Source organism: Salvelinus fontinalis, chromosome 39, assembly GCF_029448725.1.
Source record: "Salvelinus fontinalis isolate EN_2023a chromosome 39, ASM2944872v1, whole genome shotgun sequence".
Lineage (NCBI taxonomy): Eukaryota > Metazoa > Chordata > Actinopteri > Salmoniformes > Salmonidae > Salvelinus > Salvelinus fontinalis.
Window position 1 is genome coordinate 7363850 of NC_074703.1, and position 24436 is coordinate 7388285.

At 44.8% G+C, this 24436-nt stretch overlaps 1 protein-coding gene across 3 annotated transcripts in view; it reads left to right on the forward strand.

Annotated features, from left to right (window-relative positions):
- LOC129838664 (ankyrin repeat and sterile alpha motif domain-containing protein 1B-like) overlaps positions 1-24436 on the forward strand; it is a 245952-nt gene that overhangs the window by 10895 nt on the left and 210621 nt on the right. The window lies entirely within an intron of this gene.

The following is a 24436-nucleotide window of genomic DNA, read 5'->3' on the forward strand; positions in this document are numbered from 1 at the left end:
ACCCCCCTGATACCTCTGTTCCTGTTCTTATGCGTATGTAAACCTGTCCCCTTTGTTTACCCCCCTCATACCTCTGTTCCTGTTCTTATGTGTATGTAAACCTGTCCCCTGTGTTTACCCCCCTCATACCTCTGTTCCTGTTCTTATGTGTATGTAAACCTGTCCCCTGTGTTTACCCCTCTCATACCTCTGTTCCTGTTCTTATGTGTATGTAAACCTGTCCCCTGTGTTTACCCCCCTCATACCTCTGTTCCTGTTCTTATGTGTATGTAAACCTGTCCCATGTGTTTACCCCCCTGATACCTCTGTTCCTGTTCTTATGTGTATGTAAACCTGTCCCCTGTGTTTACCCCCCTGATACCTCTGTTCCTGTTCTTATGTGTATGTAAACCTGTCCCCTTTGTTTACCCCAATACTGCTGCTGATCTATCTAACAGTATGTACATGTTCTGTTCTGGAGATATCAGCAGCACTAGCGATCCATCCTGACATAACTAGTAAATCAAATCACATTTTATTGGTCACATACACATGGTTAGCAGATGTTAATGCGAGTGTAGCGAAATGCTTGTGCTTCTAGTTCCGACAGTGCAGTAATATCTAACAAGTAATCTAACAAATTCTTACAGACAAATGTAAGCGATGAATAATATATACATATTATATAATCATGTTTCATAGCTGTGCTGTCATGTCCCTCTCCCTAACTGTCAGTCAGTGTTACAGTAGATGTAGAGAGAGAGAGAGGATTTTATTTTATGCTCAAGTATTAACACAAATAATGGCACACTGTGTCTTTTCAGAAATTAAACAACACGTGTCATTCTTAACTTCTCTAGGGTAGGGGGCAGCATTCGGAATTTTGGATGAAATGCATGCCCAAATTAAACTGCCTGCATCTCGGGCCCAGAATATATGATATGCATATAACTGGTAGATTTGGATATAACACACTCTAAAGTTTCCAAAACTGTTAAAATAGTGTCTGTGAGTATAACAGAACTAATTTGGCAGGCAAAAACCTCAGAAAAGTCCATTCAGGAAGTAGTTTTTTGGTGGTTTTTGTAGTTTTCTATTCAATGCCAATACAGTATCCATTGACGTAGGACTCAAAATGCAGTTTCTATGCCTTCCACTAGATGTCAACAGTCTTCAGAAAATGTTTCAGGCTTGTATTCTGAAAAATGAAGGAGAAGTAAGAGCAGTCTGAATGAGTGGACCCTGCCGTGTCATAGAGCTTTTTCATGCGCGAGACCGAGAGAGTGCGTTTCTTGTTTACATTTTATATTGACGACGTTATTGTCCGGTTGAAATATTATTGATTATTTATGCTAAAAACAACCTGAGGTTTGAATATAAACATCGTTTGACATGTTTCTATGAATTTTACGGATACAATTTGGATTTTTTTGTCTTTCCGTTTTTACTTTGTTTGAGCCTGTGGATTACTGAAGAAAACGCGCGAACAAAACTGAGGTTTTTGGGTATAAAGAGACTTTATCGAACAAAATGAACATTTATTGAGTAAATGAATGTCTGCTGAATGCAACCATATGTAGATCATCAAAGGTAAGGGATTAATTTTATCTCTATTTCTAAATTGTGTAACTGTTCTACCTGGCTGGCTACTGTTTGTAATGATTTGTCTAGTGGGCTATGTTCTCATAATCGTAATGTATGCTTTCGCCGTAAAGCATTTTTAAAATCTGACACTCTGGTTGGATTCACAAGCAGTTAATCTTTAAACCTATGTAAAATATGTTTTGTTTTCTGAATTTTTATAATGAGTATTTCTGTATTTGAATTTGGCGCCCAGCAGTTTCACTGGCTGCTGTAGAGGTGGGACGCTACCGTCTCACGTACCCAAGAGAGGTTAAATAAACATTGAAAAAATATATAAATAAAAATGCATTTCATCAACAAAAAATTATGTCCTCTCCTCCACAAAACAAACCGACCACTTCTCCTCAATGGGAGATCTTTTACAGCCGAGAAGAACTCAAAATCCACTTTTATTCTCGCTTTGACTAATCCCTAAAAAACACATCTTATATCCTGCCTATATCCCGTGTCTATTTTATTTTTTCCTAGCTTGTCCCAAAATAAAATTTAACAATTGACATTTTATTTTCTGTTGCTTACTATATTGAAACCCCCAAATCAAAAGAGTGATATTGAAAATCTCCCCTACAGCTTTAAAACATACTATATTATTTCAATTAGAGGCTTTATCCTCTCACACTCCATAAAACAGTGAAAAACTGCTTCTCTTATATTAAAAAAGGACATCCATCTGAATTAATGACAGAAACAAAACTACATTGATGCCATGCAAAACCTTCCATTGCCTATCACCAGTACCCTTTTGTAACACTGGCTTGTACAGTGCTCTCCATGCTGGCTTTACCTTGTCACCAAGGCCGTTTTACCCTCCAAGGAGTGTCTTTTCTATTTTTCACTTCATCTTTATTCAAAACCTTGACACACCCCCTATATAAATCCTTCCCATTCACCTCATCCAAACCCACCTCTTCCAACCCTCTCAAATCTAGTAATAACACATTTCTTTCTGACTCTGGGATATTGGGTGTAATCCCCGGTCTTGGAAATGGGACGTTTCCATCTTGTACCTTTTCCTTGTGAATGTTGAGCATAATCCCCTCTTCTGCTGACAGAGCCTTCCTGCAGCTTCCCAGCAGTTGTCTGACAATCCTTTCTGACCTCACCCCCAAATGTTCAGCCACCCGTCCTCCATCCATTAAGGTGCGCCCAGCCATGTCCATGAACTGTTTTAGGGTGATGATTTTGCCCTTCACCAGAATCTTGGAGAAATGTGGAACAGCTGCCGTTGTACAAACCAGTCCTGCCCCAAACACCAGAGGTTCCTCCAGCAGCCAATGCACCGACTCCACTGTAGGTCTTCTGGACACCTTCATTATACTCCAAACCCTACGAAGGCCTCTGTAAAACGGAGGTACTCCCTCCTTAGAAATCTGGCTACTATCAACTAAAAATAAAGCCTTCTTTAAACCTAATCCCCCCTACCTGCTGTAATACAAGACCTGCCACCCCTCTCCAAATCACATTTTCCGGTCCATAAAGCAACCTTTGAATAAACTGGAACTGGAAAGCAGCAGCCCTACTAGCAGATGTACAAGACCTTGTCCCCCCTCCTCTTTTGACAAATACAAAACAATTTGTGGAACCCAATGATATTCATCCCCCAAAAATCTACAATAATTGCCTGTATCTTGGCCAGAATGCCAGACGGTGGCTCTAAACATGACAACTGATGCCATAGTGCAGAGGCAACCACATTGTTAACAATAATAGTGTGTCCACTATATGACATACGAGATAACAACCAATGCCATCTCCTCACCCTCCTTCCACCATATCAACCACCTCATTCCAATTTTGTTCCATTGTTCCCTCATCCCCTAGGTACACTCCAAGATACCCTTACACCATTCCAGCCCCCTGGCAAGCCACGATCCCTCCAGACCATTTCCTAATCTGTGAAGCACAACTTTTTTGCCAATTTACCTTTGCAGAGGTTATTCCCCTAAACCGATCAACCATTAGACTCAAACAATCCACCTCCACTTGATTTTTCACTAAAATAACTACATCATCAGCATATGCTGAGAGACGAATATCCTCTGAAAGGTTCACCCCTTCAATGCAACTTCTTATGTTAGTAGTGGCTCTATAACGATGGCATACAACATTACGGTCAACGAACACCCCTGCCTAATACCTCTACACACTTTAATAGGAGCACTCAAGCCACCGTTAACTTTCAATACACTTTCAATCTCACCATATACCACCCTGATCATGGCAGTATAACCAGAGCTGAAACCAAATTCCTCAAAGTTGCGTCATAAGTATTGATGTTCAACTCGGTCAAATGTCTTTTCCTGATCAATTGAAATTAGACCAGCATCCAACCCAACAGCCCTAGAGACGTCCACAACATCCAGAATCAGGGAACTGTTATCCCCTATCTGCCTGCCGGGAACACAGCAGGATTGGTATGGTATGATTTGCCCCATCACCTCCCTCAGCCTGTTGGACAAAGCCTTGGACGGGATCTTATCAATGCACAATAAGGCCACCGGCCTCCAGTTCTTCACCTCCATAAGGTCACCCTTTTTTGGCAGTAGGGTGAGGACAGCCCTCCTGCAGCTTATCGGTAGTAACCCTCCTGTCAAACTATCGTTAACTACTGCTAGCCAATCCTCTCCCAACATAGCCTAAAAAGACAAAAAAGTCAACAGGAAGCCCACCATTTTCCATGCCTTTTAATGCAGTGTATATCTCCTGCAAAGACGATGGTTGCTGTAGTTCACCCTGAGCTTCTGCAGCCACCTGTGGGAGCCAATCAAGAAACTGTTGTCACTGTTATATCCTCTTTGTCCTCACACTAGTAGAGCTCAGCATAGAACTATACTGTCCTCTTTGTCCTCACACTAGTAGAGCTCAGCATAGAACTCTACTGTCCTCTTTGTCCTCACACTAGTAGAGCTCAGCATAGAACTCTACTGTCCTCTTTGTCCTCACACTAGTAGAGCTCAGCATAGAACTCTACTGTCCTCTTTGTCCTCACACTAGTAGAGCTCAGCATAGAACTCTACTGCCCTCTTTGTCCTCACACTAGTGGAGCTCAGCATAGAACTCTACTGTCCTCTTTGTCCTCACACTAGTAGAGCTCAGCATAGAACTGTACTGTCCTCTGTGTCCTCACACTAGTAGAGCTCAGCATAGAACTCTACTGCCCTCTTTCTAATTTCACTAGGGCTAGTGAGCTCCGGTCAAACAGCTGATTTGGCAAATAATAATTCCTCTTTGTTCATTCTTTTTCTCTGAACCAAAGAAAAATGTAAACTTACTTCTCACCAATGCCCCCTGTGCTCTGATACCCAGCAGGTCTGCCAATGCCCCCTGTGTTCTGATACCCAGCAGGTCTGCCAATGCCCCCTGTGCTCTGATACCCAGCAGGTCTGCCAATGCCCCCTGTGCTCTGATACCCAGCAGGTCTGCCAATGCCCCCTGTGCTCTGATACGCAGCAGGTCTGCCAATGCCCCCTGTGCTCTGATACCCAGCAGGTCTGCCAATGCCCCCTGTGCTCTGATACCCAGCAGGTCTGCCAATGCCCCCTGTGCTCTGATACCCAGCAGGTCTGCCAATGCCCCCTGTGCTCTGATACCCAGCAAGTCTGCCAATGCCCCCTGTGCTCTGATTCCCAGCAGGTCTGCCAATGCCCCCTGTGCTCTGATACCCAGCAGGTCTGCCAATGTCCCCTGTGCTGTGATACCCAGCAGGTCTGCCAATGTCCGCTGTGCTCTGATACCCAGCAGGTCTGCCAATGCCCCCTGTACTCTGATACCCAGCAGGTCTGCCAATGCCCCCTGTGCTCTGATTCCCAGCAGGTCTGCCAAAACCCCCTGTGCTCTGATACCCAGCAGGTCTGCCAATGCCCCCTGTGCTCTGATACCCAGCAGCTCTGCCAATGCCCCCTGTGCTCTGATACCCAGCAGGTCTGCCAATGCCCCCTGTGCTCTGATACGCAGCAGGTCTGCCAATGCCCCCTGTGCTCTGATACCCAGCAGGTCTGCCAATGCCCCCTGTGCTCTGATACCCAGCAGGTCTGCCAATGCCCCCTGTGCTCTGATACCCAGCAGGTCTGCCAATGCCCCCTGTGCTCTGATACCCAGCAAGTCTGCCAATGCCCCCTGTGCTCTGATTCCCAGCAGGTCTGCCAATGCCCCCTGTGCTCTGATACCCAGCAGGTCTGCCAATGTCCCCTGTGCTCTGATACCCAGCAGGTCTGCCAATGTCCGCTGTGCTCTGATACCCAGCAGGTCTGCCAATGCCCCCTGTACTCTGATACCCAGCAGGTCTGCCAATGCCCCCTGTGCTCTGATTCCCAGCAGGTCTGCCAAAACCCCCTGTGCTCTGATACCCAGCAGGTCTGCCAATGCCCCCTGTGCTCTGATACCCAGCAGCTCTGCCAATGCCCCCTGTGCTCTGATACCCAGCAGGTCTGCCAATGCCCCCTGTGCTCTGATACCCAGCAGGTCTGCCAATGCCCCCTGTGCTCTGATACCCAGCAGGTCTGCCAATGCCCCCTGTGCTCTGATACCCAGCAGGTCTGCCAATGCGGCTTTTTTTTATCTTGAGGGCCTGAGTATGACCTCGATCTCCTGTGGTCTCAACTAACGTCAGGACTTCCACCATTTCAGACTCTGGGGTGTTCATTGATCTGGTGATGTCTGTGGTGACATTCATTGTGTATTGATTACAGAATTGTTGAACCTTGATTTTCCCTATATCCCACCACTTTGGAGGGATACAAAACGGGCCTTTCAGACCTCAATCTCTCCCAGAAAAAACTACAACATTTCCTGAAGTGAGCATCACTCAATAAAGTTATATTAAAATGCCAGTATGCACTTTTGGGTTTTACATCATTAATGAACACCACCTCTGTTACTAAACAATGATCACAAAAACCCACTGAGGTTATCACACTTGATTTACAGACCTGAGATTGATGCTCAAAACAGTAAAACCTATCTAACCTGGCCAGAGGGATGGTGTTCTCTCTAACGTTAGACCATGTGTTCTGTCTCGTGCCTCCATGTTGGCTCCAAACATCACACAGTGTTACAATAAAACCTATCTAACCTGGCCAGAGAGATGGTGTTCTCTCTAACGTTAGACCATGTGTTCTGTCTCGTGCCTCCATGTTGGCTCCACCAAATATCACACAGTTCATGTGTTACAATAAGGTGTTTTTAAAAAGTCCTTGAGGCTATAATATAGACAGTAGATGATATGGAGAGAGAGAGGCAGTAGATTGTATGGAGAGAGATAGACAGTAGATGATATGGAGAGAGATAGACAGTAGATGATATGGAGAGAGCGAGGCAGTAGATGATATGGAGAGAGAGAGGCAGTAGATGATATGGAGAGAGAGAGGCAGTAGATGATATGGAGAGAGAGAGGCCGTAGATGATATGGAGAGAGAGAGGCAGTAGATGATATGGAGAGAGAGAGGCAGTAGATTGTATGGAGAGAGATAGACAGTAGATGATATGGAGAGAGAGGCAGTAGATGATATGGAGAGAGAGAGGCAGTAGATGATATGGAGAGAGAGAGGCAGTAGATGATATGAAGAGAGAGAAGCAGTAGATGATATGGAGAGAGAGAGGCAGTAGATGATATGGAGAGAGAGAGAGGCAGTAGATGATATGGAGAGAGAGAGGCAGTAGATGATATGGAGAGAGAGAGGCAGTAGATGATATGGAGAGAGAGAGGCAGTAGATGATATGGAGAGAGAGAGGCAGTAGATGATATGGAGAGAGAGAGGCAGTAGATGATATGGAGAGAGAGAGGCAGTAGATGATATGGAGAGAGAGAGGCAGTAGATGATATGGAGAGAGAGAGGCAGTAGATGATATGGAGAGAGAGAGGCAGTAGATGATATGGAGAGAGAGAGGCAGTAGATGATATGGAGAGAGAGAAGCAGTAGATGATATGGAGAGAGAGAGGCAGTAGATGATATGGAGAGAGAGAGAGGCAGTAGATGATATGGAGAGAGAGAGGCAGTAGATGATATGGAGAGAGAGAGGCAGTAGATGATATGGAGAGAGAGAGACAGTAGATTGTATGGAGAGAGATAGACAGTAGATGATATGGAGAGAGAGAGACAGTAGATTATATGGAGAGAGAGAGACAGTAGCTGATATGGAGAGAGAGAGACAGTAGATGATATGGAGAGAGAGAGGCAGTAGATGATATGGAGAGAGAGACAGTAGATGATGTGGAGAGAGAGAGAGACAGTAGATGATTTGGAGAGAGAGAGACAGTAGGTGATACGGAGAGAGAGACAGTAGATGATATGGAGAGAGAGAGAGAGTAGATGATACGGAGAGAGAGAGACAGTAGGTGATATGGAGAGAGAGACAGTAGATGATGTGGAGAGAGAGAGAGAGTAGATGATGTGGAGAGAGAGAGACAGTAGGTGATACGGAGAGAGAGACAGTAGATGATATGGAGAGAGAGAGAGAGTAGATTATACGGAGAGAGAGAGACAGTAGGTGATACGGAGAGAGAGACAGTAGATGATATGGAGAGAGAGAGACAGTAGATGATACGGAGAGAGAGAGACAGTAGATGATATGGAGAGAGAGAGACAGTAGGTGATATGGAGAGAGAGACAGTAGATGATATGGAGAGAGAGAGAGAGTAGATGATACGGAGAGAGAGAGACAGTAGGTGATACGGAGAGAGAGACAGTAGATGATGTGGAGAGAGAGAGAGACAGTAGGTGATATGGAGAGAGAGAGACAGTAGATGATACGGAGAGAGAGAGAGAGTAGATTATATGGAGAGAGAGAGAGACAGTCGATGATATGGAGAGAGAGAGAGAGAGTAGATTATATGGAGAGAGAGAGACAGTAGGTGATATGGAGAGAGAGACAGTAGATGATATGGAGAGAGAGAGACAGTAGATGATATGGAGAGAGAGAGGCAGTAGATGATATGGAGAGAGAGACAGTAGATGATGTGGAGAGAGAGAGAGACAGTAGATGATTTGGAGAGAGAGAGACAGTAGGTGATACGGAGAGAGAGACAGTAGATGATATGGAGAGAGAGAGAGAGTAGATGATACGGAGAGAGAGAGACAGTAGGTGATATGGAGAGTGAGACAGTAGATGATGTGGAGAGAGAGAGAGAGTAGATGATGTGGAGAGAGAGAGACAGTAGGTGATACGGAGAGAGAGACAGTAGGTGATACGGAGAGAGAGAGAGAGTAGATTATACGGAGAGAGAGAGACAGTAGGTGATACGGAGAGAGAGACAGTAGATGATATGGAGAGAGAGAGACAGTAGATGATACGGAGAGAGAGAGACAGTAGATGATACGGAGAGAGAGAGACAGTAGATGATACGGAGAGAGAGAGACAGTAGATGATATGGAGAGAGAGAGACAGTAGGTGATATGGAGAGAGAGACAGTAGATGATATGGAGAGAGAGACAGTAGATGATATGGAGAGAGAGAGAGAGTAGATGATACGGAGAGAGAGAGACAGTAGGTGATACGGAGAGAGAGACAGTAGATGATGTGGAGAGAGAGAGACAGTAGGTGATATGGAGAGAGAGAGACAGTAGATGATACGGAGAGAGAGAGAGAGTAGATTATATGGAGAGAGAGAGAGACAGTAGATGATATGGAGAGAGAGAGAGAGTAGATTATATGGAGAGAGAGAGACAGTAGGTGATATGGAGAGAGAGACAGTAGATGATATGGAGAGAGAGAGAGAGTAGATGATACGGAGAGAGAGAGACAGTAGGTGATACGGAGAGAGAGACAGTAGATGATGTGGAGAGAGAGAGACAGTAGGTGATATGGAGAGAGAGAGACAGTAGATGATACGGAGAGAGAGAGAGAGTAGATTATATGGAGAGAGAGAGAGACAGTAGATGATATGGAGAGAGAGAGAGAGTAGGTGATATGGAGAGAGAGAGACAGTAGGTGATATGGAGAGAGAGAGAGAGAGAGTAGGTGATATGGAGAGAGAGAGACAGTAGATGATACGGAGAGAGAGAGAGAGTAGATTATATGGAGAGAGAGAGAGACAGTAGATGATATGGAGAGAGAGTAGATGATATGGAGAGAGAGAGAGACAGTAGATGATATGGAGAGAGATAGAGAGTAGGTGATATGGAGAGAGAGAGACAGTAGGTGATATGGAGAGAGAGAGACAGTAGATGATATGGAGAGAGAGAGAGAGTAGGTGATATGGAGAGAGAGAGACAGTAGGTGATATGGAGAGAGATAGACAGTAGGTGATATGGAGAGAGAGAGACAGTAGGTGATATGGAGAGAGAGAGAGAGTAGATGATATGGAGAGAGAGAGACAGTAGGTGATATGGAGAGAGAGAGACAGTAGGTGATATGGAGAGAGAGAGACAGTAGGTGATATGGAGAGAGAGAGACAGTAGATGATATGGAGAGAGAGAGAGAGTAGGTGATATGGAGAGAGAGAGACAGTAGGTGATATGGAGAGAGATAGACAGTAGGTGATGTGGAGAGAGAGAGACAGTAGGTGATACGGAGAGAGAGAGAGAGTAGATTATATGGAGAGAGAGAGACAGTAGGTGATATGGAGAGAGAGAGAGAGAGTAGATTATATGGAGAGAGAGAGACAGTAGATTATATGGAGAGAGAGAGACAGTAGATGATACGGAGAGAGAGAGAGAGTAGATTATATGGAGAGAGAGAGACAGTAGGTTATATGGAGAGAGAGAGACAGTAGGTGATATGGAGAGAGAGAGACAGTAGATTATATGGAGAGAGAGAGACAGTAGATTATATGGAGAGAGAGAGACAGTAGATTATACGGAGAGAGAGAGACAGTAGGTGATACGGAGAGAGAGAGAGAGTAGATTATATGGAGAGAGAGAGACAGTAGGTGATATGGAGAGAGAGAGACAGTAGGTGATATGGAGAGAGAGAGACAGTAGATGATGTGGAGAGAGAGACAGTAGATTATATGGAGAGAGAGAGACAGTAGATGATATGGAGAGAGAGAGACAGTAGATGATGTGGAGAGAGAGACAGTAGATGATGTGGAGAGAGAGAGACAGTAGATGATATGGAGAGAGAGAGACAGTAGATGATGTGGAGAGAGAGAGACAGTAGGTGATACGGAGAGAGAGAGAGAGTAGATGATACGGAGAGAGAGAGAGTAGATGATGTGGAGAGAGAGACAGTAGATGATGTGGAGAGAGAGACAGTAGATGATGTGGAGAGAGAGAGACAGTAGATGATGTGGAGAGAGAGAGACAGTAGATGATACGGAGAGAGAGAGAGAGTAGATGATGTGGAGAGGGAGACAGTAGATGATGTGGAGAGAGAGACATTAGATGATGTGGAGAGAGAGAGAGAGTAGATGATACGGAGAGAGAGAGAGAGTAGATGATGTGGAGAGAGAGACAGTAGATGATGTGGAGAGAGAGACAGTACATGATGTGGAGAGAGCGACAGTAGATGATACGGAGAGAGAGAGAGAGTAGATGATGTGGAGAGAGAGACAGTAGATGATGTGGAGAGAGAGACAGTAGATGATGTGGAGAGAGAGACAGTAGATGATACGGAGAGAGAGAGAGAGTAGATGATGTGGAGAGAGAGACAGTAGATGATGTGGAGAGAGAGAGACAGTAGATGATGTGGAGAGAGAGACAGTAGGTGATATGGAGAGAGAGAGACACTAGATGATGTGGAGAGAGAGACAGTAGATGATGTGGAGAGAGAGAGACAGTAGATGATGTGGAGAGAGAGAGACAGTAGATGATGTGGAGAGAGAGAGACAGTAGATGATACGGAGAGAGAGAGAGAGTAGATGATGTGGAGAGAGAGACAGTAGATGATGTGGAGAGAGAGAGAGACAGTAGATGATGTGGAGAGAGAGAGACAGTAGATGATGTGGAGAGAGAGAGAGAGTAGATTATATGGAGAGAGAGAGACAGTAGATGATGTGGAGAGAGAGAGACAGTAGATGATGTGGAGAGAGAGAGACAGTAGATGATGTGGAGAGAGAGAGACAGTAGATGATGTGGAGAGAGAGAGACAGTAGATGATGTGGAGAGAGAGAGACAGTAGATGATGTGGAGAGAGAGACAGTAGATGATGTGGAGAGAGAGAGACAGTAGATGATGTGGAGAGAGAGAGACAGTAGATGATGTGGAGAGAGAGAGACAGTAGATGATGTGGAGAGAGAGACAGTAGATGATGTGGAGAGAGAGACAGTAGATGATGTGGAGAGAGAGAGGCAGTAGATGATACGGAGAGAGAGAGAGAGAGTAGATGATACGGAGAGAGAGAGAGTAGATGATACGGAGAGAGAGAGAGAGTAGATTATATGGAGAGAGAGAGAGACAGTAGATGATACGGAGAGAGAGAGACAGTAGATGACATGGAGAGAGAGAGAGTAGATGATACGGAGAGAGAGAGACAGTAGATGATATGGAGAGAGAGAGACAGTAGATGATATGGAGAGAGAGAGAGAGTAGATTATATGGAGAGAGAGAGAGAGTAGATGATACGGAGAGAGAGAGAGAGTAGATGATACGGAGAGAGAGAGAGAGAGAGAGAGTAGATTATATGGAGAGAGAGAGAGAGAGTAGATGATACGGAGAGAGAGAGAGAGTAGATTATATGGAGAGAGACAGTAGATGATGTAGAGAGAGAGAGAGAGTAGATTATATGGAGCGAGAGAGAGAGTAGATGATGTGGAGAGAGAGAGACAGTAGATGATACGGAGAGAGAGAGACAGTAGATGATACGGAGAGAGAGAGACAGTAGGTGATATGGAGAGAGAGAGAGAGTAGATTATATGGAGAGAGAGAGAGACAGTAGATGATACGGAGAGAGAGAGACAGTAGATGATACGGAGAGAGAGAGACAGTAGATGATACGGAGAGAGAGAGACAGTAGATGATATGGAGCGAGAGAGAGAGTAGATGATATGGAGCGAGAGAGACAGTAGATGATGTAGAGAGAGAGAGAGAGAGAGAGAGAGAGTAGATGATTTGGAGAGAGAGAGACAGTAGGTGATATGGAGAGAGAGAGACAGTAGATGATGTGGAGAGAGAGAGAGAGTAGATGATGTGGAGAGAGAGAAACAGTAGGTGATACGGAGAGAGAGACAGTAGGTGATACGGAGAGAGAGAGAGAGTAGATTATACGGAGAGAGAGAGACAGTAGGTGATACGGAGAGAGAGACAGTAGATGATATGGAGAGAGAGAGACAGTAGATGATACGGAGAGAGAGAGACAGTAGATGATACGGAGAGAGAGAGACAGTAGATGATACGGAGAGAGAGAGACAGTAGATGATATGGAGAGAGAGAGACAGTAGGTGATATGGAGAGAGAGACAGTAGATGATATGGAGAGAGAGAGAGAGTAGATGATACGGAGAGAGAGAGACAGTAGGTGATACGGAGAGAGAGACAGTAGATGATGTGGAGAGAGAGAGACAGTAGGTGATATGGAGAGAGAGAGACAGTAGATGATACGGAGAGAGAGAGAGAGTAGATTATATGGAGAGAGAGAGAGACAGTAGATGATATGGAGAGAGAGAGAGAGTAGATGATATGGAGAGAGAGAGACAGTAGGTGATATGGAGAGAGAGACAGTAGATGATATGGAGAGAGAGAGAGAGTAGATGATACGGAGAGAGAGAGACAGTAGGTGATACGGAGAGAGAGACAGTAGATGATGTGGAGAGAGAGAGACAGTAGGTGATATGGAGAGAGAGAGACAGTAGATGATACGGAGAGAGAGAGAGAGTAGATTATATGGAGAGAGAGAGAGACAGTAGATGATATGGAGAGAGAGAGAGAGTAGGTGATATGGAGAGAGAGAGACAGTAGGTGATATGGAGAGAGAGAGAGAGAGAGTAGGTGATATGGAGAGAGAGAGACAGTAGATGATACGGAGAGAGAGAGAGAGTAGATTATATGGAGAGAGAGAGAGACAGTAGATGATATGGAGAGAGAGTAGATGATATGGAGAGAGAGAGAGACAGTAGATGATATGGAGAGAGATAGAGAGTAGGTGATATGGAGAGAGAGAGACAGTAGGTGATATGGAGAGAGAGAGACAGTAGATGATATGGAGAGAGAGAGAGAGTAGGTGATATGGAGAGAGAGAGACAGTAGGTGATATGGAGAGAGATAGACAGTAGGTGATATGGAGAGAGAGAGACAGTAGGTGATATGGAGAGAGAGAGAGAGTAGATGATATGGAGAGAGAGAGACAGTAGGTGATATGGAGAGAGAGAGACAGTAGGTGATATGGAGAGAGAGAGACAGTAGGTGATATGGAGAGAGAGAGACAGTAGATGATATGGAGAGAGAGAGAGAGTAGGTGATATGGAGAGAGAGAGACAGTAGGTGATATGGAGAGAGATAGACAGTAGGTGATGTGGAGAGAGAGAGACAGTAGGTGATACGGAGAGAGAGAGAGAGTAGATTATATGGAGAGAGAGAGACAGTAGGTGATATGGAGAGAGAGAGAGAGAGTAGATTATATGGAGAGAGAGAGACAGTAGATTATATGGAGAGAGAGAGACAGTAGATGATACGGAGAGAGAGAGAGAGTAGATTATATGGAGAGAGAGAGACAGTAGGTTATATGGAGAGAGAGAGACAGTAGGTGATATGGAGAGAGAGAGACAGTAGATTATATGGAGAGAGAGAGACAGTAGATTATATGGAGAGAGAGAGACAGTAGATTATATGGAGAGAGAGAGACAGTAGATTATACGGAGAGAGAGAGACAGTAGGTGATACGGAGAGAGAGAGAGAGTAGATTATATGGAGAGAGAGAGACAGTAGGTGATATGGAGAGAGAGAGACAGTAGGTGATATGGAGAGAGAGAGACAGTAGATGATGTGGAGAGAGAGACAGTAGATTATATGGAGAGAGAGAGACAGTAGATGATATGGAGAGAGAGAGACAGTAGATGATGTGGAGAGAGAGACAGTAGATGATGTGGAGAGAGAGAGACAGTAGATGATATGGAGAGAGAGAGACAGTAGATGATGTGGAGAGAGAGAGACAGTAGGTGATACGGAGAGAGAGAGAGAGTAGATGATACGGAGAGAGAGAGAGTAGATGATGTGGAGAGAGAGACAGTAGATGATGTGGAGAGAGAGACAGTAGATGATGTGGAGAGAGAGAGACAGTAGATGATGTGGAGAGAGAGAGACAGTAGATGATACGGAGAGAGAGAGAGAGTAGATGATGTGGAGAGGGAGACAGTAGATGATGTGGAGAGAGAGACATTAGATGATGTGGAGAGAGAGAGAGAGTAGATGATACGGAGAGAGAGAGAGAGTAGATGATGTGGAGAGAGAGACAGTAGATGATGTGGAGAGAGAGACAGTACATGATGTGGAGAGAGAGACAGTAGATGATACGGAGAGAGAGAGAGAGTAGATGATGTGGAGAGAGAGACAGTAGATGATGTGGAGAGAGAGACAGTAGATGATACGGAGAGAGAGAGAGAGTAGATGATGTGGAGAGAGAGACAGTAGATGATGTGGAGAGAGAGAGACAGTAGATGATGTGGAGAGAGAGACAGTAGGTGATATGGAGAGAGAGAGACACTAGATGATGTGGAGAGAGAGACAGTAGATGATGTGGAGAGAGAGAGACAGTAGATGATGTGGAGAGAGAGAGACAGTAGATGATGTGGAGAGAGAGAGACAGTAGATGATACGGAGAGAGAGAGAGAGTAGATGATGTGGAGAGAGAGACAGTAGATGATGTGGAGAGAGAGAGAGACAGTAGATGATGTGGAGAGAGAGAGACAGTAGATGATGTGGAGAGAGAGAGAGAGTAGATTATATGGAGAGAGAGAGACAGTAGATGATGTGGAGAGAGAGAGACAGTAGATGATGTGGAGAGAGAGAGACAGTAGATGATGTGGAGAGAGAGAGACAGTAGATGATGTGGAGAGAGAGAGACAGTAGATGATGTGGAGAGAGAGACAGTAGATGATGTGGAGAGAGAGAGACAGTAGATGATGTGGAGAGAGAGAGACAGTAGATGATGTGGAGAGAGAGAGACAGTAGATGATGTGGAGAGAGAGACAGTAGATGATGTGGAGAGAGAGACAGTAGATGATGTGGAGAGAGAGAGGCAGTAGATGATACGGAGAGAGAGAGAGAGAGTAGATGATACGGAGAGAGAGAGAGTAGATGATACGGAGAGAGAGAGAGAGTAGATTATATGGAGAGAGAGAGAGACAGTAGATGATACGGAGAGAGAGAGACAGTAGATGACATGGAGAGAGAGAGAGTAGATGATACGGAGAGAGAGAGACAGTAGATGATATGGAGAGAGAGAGACAGTAGATGATATGGAGAGAGAGAGAGAGTAGATTATATGGAGAGAGAGAGAGAGTAGATGATACGGAGAGAGAGAGAGAGTAGATGATACGGAGAGAGAGAGAGAGAGAGTAGATTATATGGAGAGAGAGAGAGAGAGTAGATGATACGGAGAGAGAGAGAGAGTAGATTATATGGAGAGAGACAGTAGATGATGTAGAGAGAGAGAGAGAGTAGATTATATGGAGCGAGAGAGAGAGTAGATGATGTGGAGAGAGAGAGACAGTAGATGATACGGAGAGAGAGAGACAGTAGATGATACGGAGAGAGAGAGACAGTAGATGATATGGAGAGAGAGAGAGAGTAGATTATATGGAGAGAGAGAGAGACAGTAGATGATACGGAGAGAGAGAGACAGTAGATGATACGGAGAGAGAGAGACAGTAGATGATACGGAGAGAGAGAGACAGTAGATGATATGGAGCGAGAGAGAGAGTAGATGATATGGAGCGAGAGAGACAGTAGATGATGTAGAGAGAGAGAGAGAGAGAGAGAGAGAGTAGATGATTTGGAGAGAGAGAGACAGTAGGTGATATGGAGAGAGAGAGACAGTAGATGATACGGAGAGAGAGAGAGAGTAGATTATATGGAGAGAGAGAGAGACAGTAGATGATATGGAGAGAGAGAGAGAGTAGATTATATGGAGAGAGAGAGACAGTAGGTGATATGGAGAGAGAGACAGTAGATGATATGGAGAGAGAGAGAGACAGTAGATGATGCGGAGAGAGAGAGACAGTAGGTGATACGGAGAGAGAGACAGTAGATGATGTGGAGAGAGAGAGACAGTAGGTGATATGGAGAGAGAGAGACAGTAGATGATACGGAGAGAGAGAGAGAGTAGATTATATGGAGAGAGAGAGAGACAGTAGATGATATGGAGAGAGAGAGAGAGTAGGTGATATGGAGAGAGAGAGACAGTAGGTGATATGGAGAGAGAGAGAGAGAGAGTAGGTGATATGGAGAGAGAGACAGTAGATGATACGGAGAGAGAGAGAGAGTAGATTATATGGAGAGAGAGAGAGACAGTAGATGATATGGAGAGAGAGTAGATGATATGGAGAGAGAGAGAGACAGTAGATGATATGGAGAGAGATAGAGAGTAGGTGATATGGAGAGAGAGAGACAGTAGGTGATATGGAGAGAGAGAGACAGTAGATGATATGGAGAGAGAGAGAGAGTAGGTGATATGGAGAGAGAGAGACAGTAGGTGATATGGAGAGAGATAGACAGTAGGTGATATGGAGAGAGAGAGACAGTAGGTGATATGGAGAGAGAGAGAGAGTAGATGATATGGAGAGAGAGAGACAGTAGGTGATATGGAGAGAGAGAGACAGTAGGTGATATGGAGAGAGAGAGACAGTAGGGGATATGGAGAGAGAGAGACAGTAGATGATATGGAGAGAGAGAGAGAGTAGGTGATATGGAGAGAGAGAGACAGTAGGTGATATGGAGAGAGAGAGACAGTAGGTGATGTGGAGAGAGAGAGACAGTAGGTGATACGGAGAGAGAGAGAGAGAGTAGATTATATGGAGAGAGAGAGACAGTAGGTGATATGGAGAGAGAGAGAGAGAGTAGATTATATGGAGAGAGAGAGACAGTAGATTATATGGAGAGAGAGAGACAGTAGATGATACGGAGAGAGAGAGAGAGTAGATTATATGGAGAGAGAGAGACAGTAGGTTATATGGAGAGAGAGAGACAGTAGGTGATATGGAGAGAGAGAGACAGTAGATTATATGGAGAGAGAGAGACAGTAGATTATATGGAGAGAGAGAGACAGTAGATTATACGGAGAGAGAGAGACAGTAGGTGATACGGAGAGAGAGAGAGAGTAGATTATATGGAGAGAGAGAGACAGTAGGTGATATGGAGAGAGAGAGACAGTAGGTGATATGGAGAGAGAGAGACAGTAGATGATGTGGAGAGAGAGACAGTAGATTATATGGAGAGAGAGAGACAGTAGATGATATGGAGAGAGAGAGACAGTAGATGATGTGGAGAGAGAGACAGTAGATGATGTGGAGAGAGAGAGACAGTAGATGATATGGAGAGAGAGAGACAGTAGATGATGTGGAGAGAGAGAGACAGTAGGTGATACGGAGAGAGAGAGAGAGTAGATGATACGGAGAGAGAGAGAGTAGATGATGTGGAGAGAGAGACAGTAGATGATGTGGAGAGAGAGACAGTAGATGATGTGGAGAGAGAGAGACAGTAGATGATGTGGAGAGAGAGAGACAGTAGATGATGTGGAGAGAGAGAGACAGTAGATGATACGGAGAGAGAGAGAGAGTAGATGATGTGGAGAGAGAGACAGTAGATGATGTGGAGAGAGAGACATTAGATGATGTGGAGAGAGAGAGAGAGTAGATGATACGGAGAGAGAGAGAGAGTAGATGATGTGGAGAGAGAGACAGTAGATGATGTGGAGAGAGAGACAGTAGATGATGTGGAGAGAGAGACAGTAGATGATACGGAGAGAGAGAGAGAGTAGATGATGTGGAGAGAGAGACAGTAGATGATGTGGAGAGAGAGACAGTAGATGATACGGAGAGAGAGAGAGAGTAGATGATGTGGAGAGAGAGACAGTAGATGATGTGGAGAGAGAGAGACAGTAGATGATGTGGAGAGAGAGAGACAGTAGATGATGTGGAGAGAGAGACAGTAGGTGATATGGAGAGAGAGAGACACTAGATGATGTGGAGAGAGAGACAGTAGATGATGTGGAGAGAGAGAGACAGTAGATGATGTGGAGAGAGAGAGACAGTAGATGATGTGGAGAGAGAGAGACAGTAGATGATGTGGAGAGAGAGAGACAGTAGATGATACGGAGAGAGAGAGAGAGTAGATGTGGAGAGAGAGACAGTAGATGATGTGGAGAGAGAGAGAGACAGTAGATGATGTGGAGAGAGAGAGACAGTAGATGATGTGGAGAGAGAGAGAGAGTAGATTATATGGAGAGAGAGAGACAGTAGATGATGTGGAGAGAGAGAGACAGTAGATGATGTGGAGAGAGAGAGACAGTAGATGATGTGGAGAGAGAGAGACAGTAGATGATGTGGAGAGAGAGAGACAGTAGATGATGTGGAGAGAGAGACAGTAGATGATGTGGAGAGAGAGAGACAGTAGATGATGTGGAGAGAGAGAGACAGTAGATGATGTGGAGAGAGAGAGACAGTAGATGATGTGGAGAGAGAGAGAGAGTAGATTATATGGAGAGAGAGAGACAGTAGATGATGTGGAGAGAGAGAGACAGTAGATGATGTGGAGAGAGAGAGACAGTAGATGATGTGGAGAGAGAGAGACAGTAGATGATGTGGAGAGAGAGAGACAGTAGATGATGTGGAGAGAGAGAGACAGTAGATGATGTGGAGAGAGAGACAGTAGATGATGTGGAGAGAGAGAGACAGTAGATGATGTGGAGAGAGAGAGACAGTAGATGATGTGGAGAGAGAGAGACAGTAGATGATGTGGAGAGAGAGACAGTAGATGATGTGGAGAGAGAGACAGTAGATGATGTGGAGAGAGAGAGGCAGTAGATGATACGGAGAGAGAGAGAGAGAGTAGATGATACGGAGAGAGAGAGAGTAGATGATACGGAGAGAGAGAGAGAGTAGATTATATGGAGAGAGAGAGAGACAGTAGATGATACGGAGAGAGAGAGACAGTAGATGACGTGGAGAGAGAGAGAGTAGATGATGTGGAGAGAGAGAGACAGTAGATGATGTGGAGAGAGAGAGACAGTAGATGATGTGGAGAGAGAGACAGTAGATGATGTGGAGAGAGAGAGACAGTAGATGATGTGGAGAGAGAGAGACAGTAGATGATGTGGAGAGAGAGAGACAGTAGATGATGTGGAGAGAGAGACAGTAGATGATGTGGAGAGAGAGACAGTAGATGATGTGGAGAGAGAGAGGCAGTAGATGATACGGAGAGAGAGAGAGAGAGTAGATGATACGGAGAGAGAGAGAGTAGATGATACGGAGAGAGAGAGAGAGTAGATTATATGGAGAGAGAGAGAGACAGTAGATGATACGGAGAGAGAGAGACAGTAGATGACATGGAGAGAGAGAGAGTAGATGATACGGAGAGAGAGAGACAGTAGATGATATGGAGAGAGAGAGACAGTAGATGATATGGAGAGAGAGAGAGAGTAGATGATATGGAGAGAGAGAGAGAGTAGATGATACGGAGAGAGAGAGAGAGTAGATGATACGGAGAGAGAGAGAGAGAGAGAGAGTAGATTATATGGAGAGAGAGAGAGAGAGTAGATGATACGGAGAGAGAGAGAGAGTAGATTATATGGAGAGAGACAGTAGATGATGTAGAGAGAGAGAGAGAGTAGATTATATGGAGCGAGAGAGAGAGTAGATGATGTGGAGAGAGAGAGACAGTAGATGATACGGAGAGAGAGAGACAGTAGATGATACGGAGAGAGAGAGACAGTAGATGATATGGAGAGAGAGAGAGAGTAGATTATATGGAGAGAGAGAGAGACAGTAGATGATACGGAGAGAGAGAGACAGTAGATGATACGGAGAGAGAGAGACAGTAGATGATACGGAGAGAGAGAGACAGTAGATGATATGGAGCGAGAGAGAGAGTAGATGATATGGAGCGAGAGAGACAGTAGATGATGTAGAGAGAGAGAGAGAGAGAGAGAGAGAGTAGATGATTTGGAGAGAGAGAGACAGTAGGTGATATGGAGAGAGAGAGACAGTAGATGATACGGAGAGAGAGAGAGAGTAGATTATATGGAGAGAGAGAGAGACAGTAGATGATATGGAGAGAGAGAGAGAGTAGATTATATGGAGAGAGAGAGACAGTAGGTGATATGGAGAGAGAGACAGTAGATGATATGGAGAGAGAGAGAGACAGTAGATGATACGGAGAGAGAGAGACAGTAGGTGATACGGAGAGAGAGACAGTAGATGATGTGGAGAGAGAGAGACAGTAGGTGATATGGAGAGAGAGAGACAGTAGATGATACGGAGAGAGAGAGAGAGTAGATTATATGGAGAGAGAGAGAGACAGTAGATGATATGGAGAGAGAGAGAGAGTAGGTGATATGGAGAGAGAGAGACAGTAGGTGATATGGAGAGAGAGAGAGAGAGAGTAGGTGATATGGAGAGAGAGACAGTAGATGATACGGAGAGAGAGAGAGAGTAGATTATATGGAGAGAGAGAGAGACAGTAGATGATATGGAGAGAGAGTAGATGATATGGAGAGAGAGAGAGACAGTAGATGATATGGAGAGAGATAGAGAGTAGGTGATATGGAGAGAGAGAGACAGTAGGTGATATGGAGAGAGAGAGACAGTAGATGATATGGAGAGAGAGAGAGAGTAGGTGATATGGAGAGAGAGAGACAGTAGGTGATATGGAGAGAGATAGACAGTAGGTGATATGGAGAGAGAGAGACAGTAGGTGATATGGAGAGAGAGAGAGAGTAGATGATATGGAGAGAGAGAGACAGTAGGTGATATGGAGAGAGAGAGACAGTAGGTGATATGGAGAGAGAGAGACAGTAGGTGATATGGAGAGAGAGAGACAGTAGATGATATGGAGAGAGAGAGAGAGTAGGTGATATGGAGAGAGAGAGACAGTAGGTGATATGGAGAGAGATAGACAGTAGGTGATGTGGAGAGAGAGAGACAGTAGGTGATACGGAGAGAGAGAGAGAGAGTAGATTATATGGAGAGAGAGAGACAGTAGGTGATATGGAGAGAGAGAGAGAGAGTAGATTATATGGAGAGAGAGAGACAGTAGATTATATGGAGAGAGAGAGACAGTAGATGATACGGAGAGAGAGAGAGAGTAGATTATATGGAGAGAGAGAGACAGTAGGTGATACGGAGAGAGAGAGAGAGTAGATTATATGGAGAGAGAGAGACAGTAGGTGATATGGAGAGAGAGAGACAGTAGGTGATATGGAGAGAGAGAGACAGTAGATGATGTGGAGAGAGAGACAGTAGATGATATGGAGAGAGAGAGACAGTAGATGATATGGAGAGAGAGAGACAGTAGATGATGTGGAGAGAGAGACAGTAGATGATGTGGAGAGAGAGAGACAGTAGATGATATGGAGAGAGAGAGACAGTAGATGATGTGGAGAGAGAGAGACAGTAGGTGATACGGAGAGAGAGAGAGAGTAGATGATACGGAGAGAGAGAGAGTAGATGATGTGGAGAGAGAGACAGTAGATGATGTGTAGAGAGAGACAGTAGATGATGTGGAGAGAGAGAGACAGTAGATGATGTGGAGAGAGAGAGACAGTAGATGATACGGAGAGAGAGAGAGAGTAGATGATGTGGAGAGAGAGACAGTAGATGATGTGGAGAGAGAGACATTAGATGATGTGGAGAGAGAGAGAGAGTAGATGATACGGAGAGAGAGAGAGAGTAGATGATGTGGAGAGAGAGACAGTAGATGATGTGGAGAGAGAGACAGTAGATGATGTGGAGAGAGAGACAGTAGATGATACGGAGAGAGAGAGAGAGTAGATGATGTGGAGAGAGAGACAGTAGATGATGTGGAGAGAGAGACAGTAGATGATACGGAGAGAGAGAGAGAGTAGATGATGTGGAGAGAGAGACAGTAGATGATGTGGAGAGAGAGAGACAGTAGATGATGTGGAGAGAGAGACAGTAGGTGATATGGAGAGAGAGAGACACTAGATGATGTGGAGAGAGAGACAGTAGATGATGTGGAGAGAGAGAGACAGTAGATGATGTGGAGAGAGAGAGACAGTAGATGATGTGGAGAGAGAGAGACAGTAGATGATGTGGAGAGAGAGAGACAGTAGATGATACGGAGAGAGAGAGAGAGTAGATGATGTGGAGAGAGAGACAGTAGATGATGTGGAGAGAGAGAGAGACAGTAGATGATGTGGAGAGAGAGAGACAGTAGATGATGTGGAGAGAGAGAGACAGTAGATTATATGGAGAGAGAGAGACAGTAGATGATGTGGAGAGAGAGAGACAGTAGATGATGTGGAGAGAGAGAGACAGTAGATGATGTGGAGAGAGAGAGACAGTAGATGATGTGGAGAGAGAGAGACAGTAGATGATGTGGAGAGAGAGAGACAGTAGATGATGTGGAGAGAGAGACAGTAGATGATGTGGAGAGAGAGAGACAGTAGATGATGTGGAGAGAGAGAGACAGTAGATGATGTGGAGAGAGAGAGACAGTAGATGATGTGGAGAGAGAGACAGTAGATGATGTGGAGAGAGAGACAGTAGATGATGTGGAGAGAGAGAGGCAGTAGATGATACGGAGAGAGAGAGAGAGAGTAGATGATACGGAGAGAGAGAGAGTAGATGATACGGAGAGAGAGAGAGAGTAGATTATATGGAGAGAGAGAGAGACAGTAGATGATACGGAGAGAGAGAGACAGTAGATGACATGGAGAGAGAGAGAGTAGATGATACGGAGAGAGAGAGACAGTAGATGATATGGAGAGAGAGAGACAGTAGATGATATGGAGAGAGAGAGGGAGTAGATTATATGGAGAGAGAGAGAGAGTAGATGATACGGAGAGAGAGAGAGAGTAGATGATACGGAGAGAGAGAGAGAGAGAGAGAGTAGATTATATGGAGAGAGAGAGAGAGAGTAGATGATACGGAGAGAGAGAGAGAGTAGATTATATGGAGAGAGACAGTAGATGATGTAGAGAGAGAGAGAGAGTAGATTATATGGAGCGAGAGAGAGAGTAGATGATGTGGAGAGAGAGAGACAGTAGATGATACGGAGAGAGAGAGACAGTAGATGATACGGAGAGAGAGAGACAGTAGATGATATGGAGAGAGAGAGAGAGTAGATTATATGGAGAGAGAGAGAGACAGTAGATGATACGGAGAGAGAGAGACAGTAGATGATACGGAGAGAGAGAGACAGTAGATGATACGGAGAGAGAGAGACAGTAGATGATATGGAGCGAGAGAGAGAGTAGATGATATGGAGCGAGAGAGACAGTAGATGATGTAGAGAGAGAGAGAGAGAGAGAGAGTAGATGATTTGGAGAGAGAGAGACAGTAGGTGATATGGAGAGAGAGAGACAGTAGGTGATATGGAGAGAGAGAGACAGTAGATGCTATGGAGAGAGAGAGAGAGTAGGTGATATGGAGAGAGAGACAGTAGATGATGTGGAGAGAGAGAGAGAGAGTAGATTATATGGAGAGAGAGAGAGACAGTAGATGATACGGAGAGAGAGAGAGAGAGAGAGTAGATGATATGGAGCGAGAGAGACAGTAGATGATATGGAGAGAGAGACAGTAGATGATATGGAGAGAGAGAGAGAGAGTAGATTATATGGAGAGAGAGAGAGAGAGAGAGAGAGAGAGACAGTAGATTATATGGAGAGAGAGAGCGACAGTAGATGATGTAGAGAGAGAGAGAGAGAGAGAGAGTAGATGATATGGAGCGAGAGAGACAGTAGATGATATGGAGAGATAGAGAGAGTAG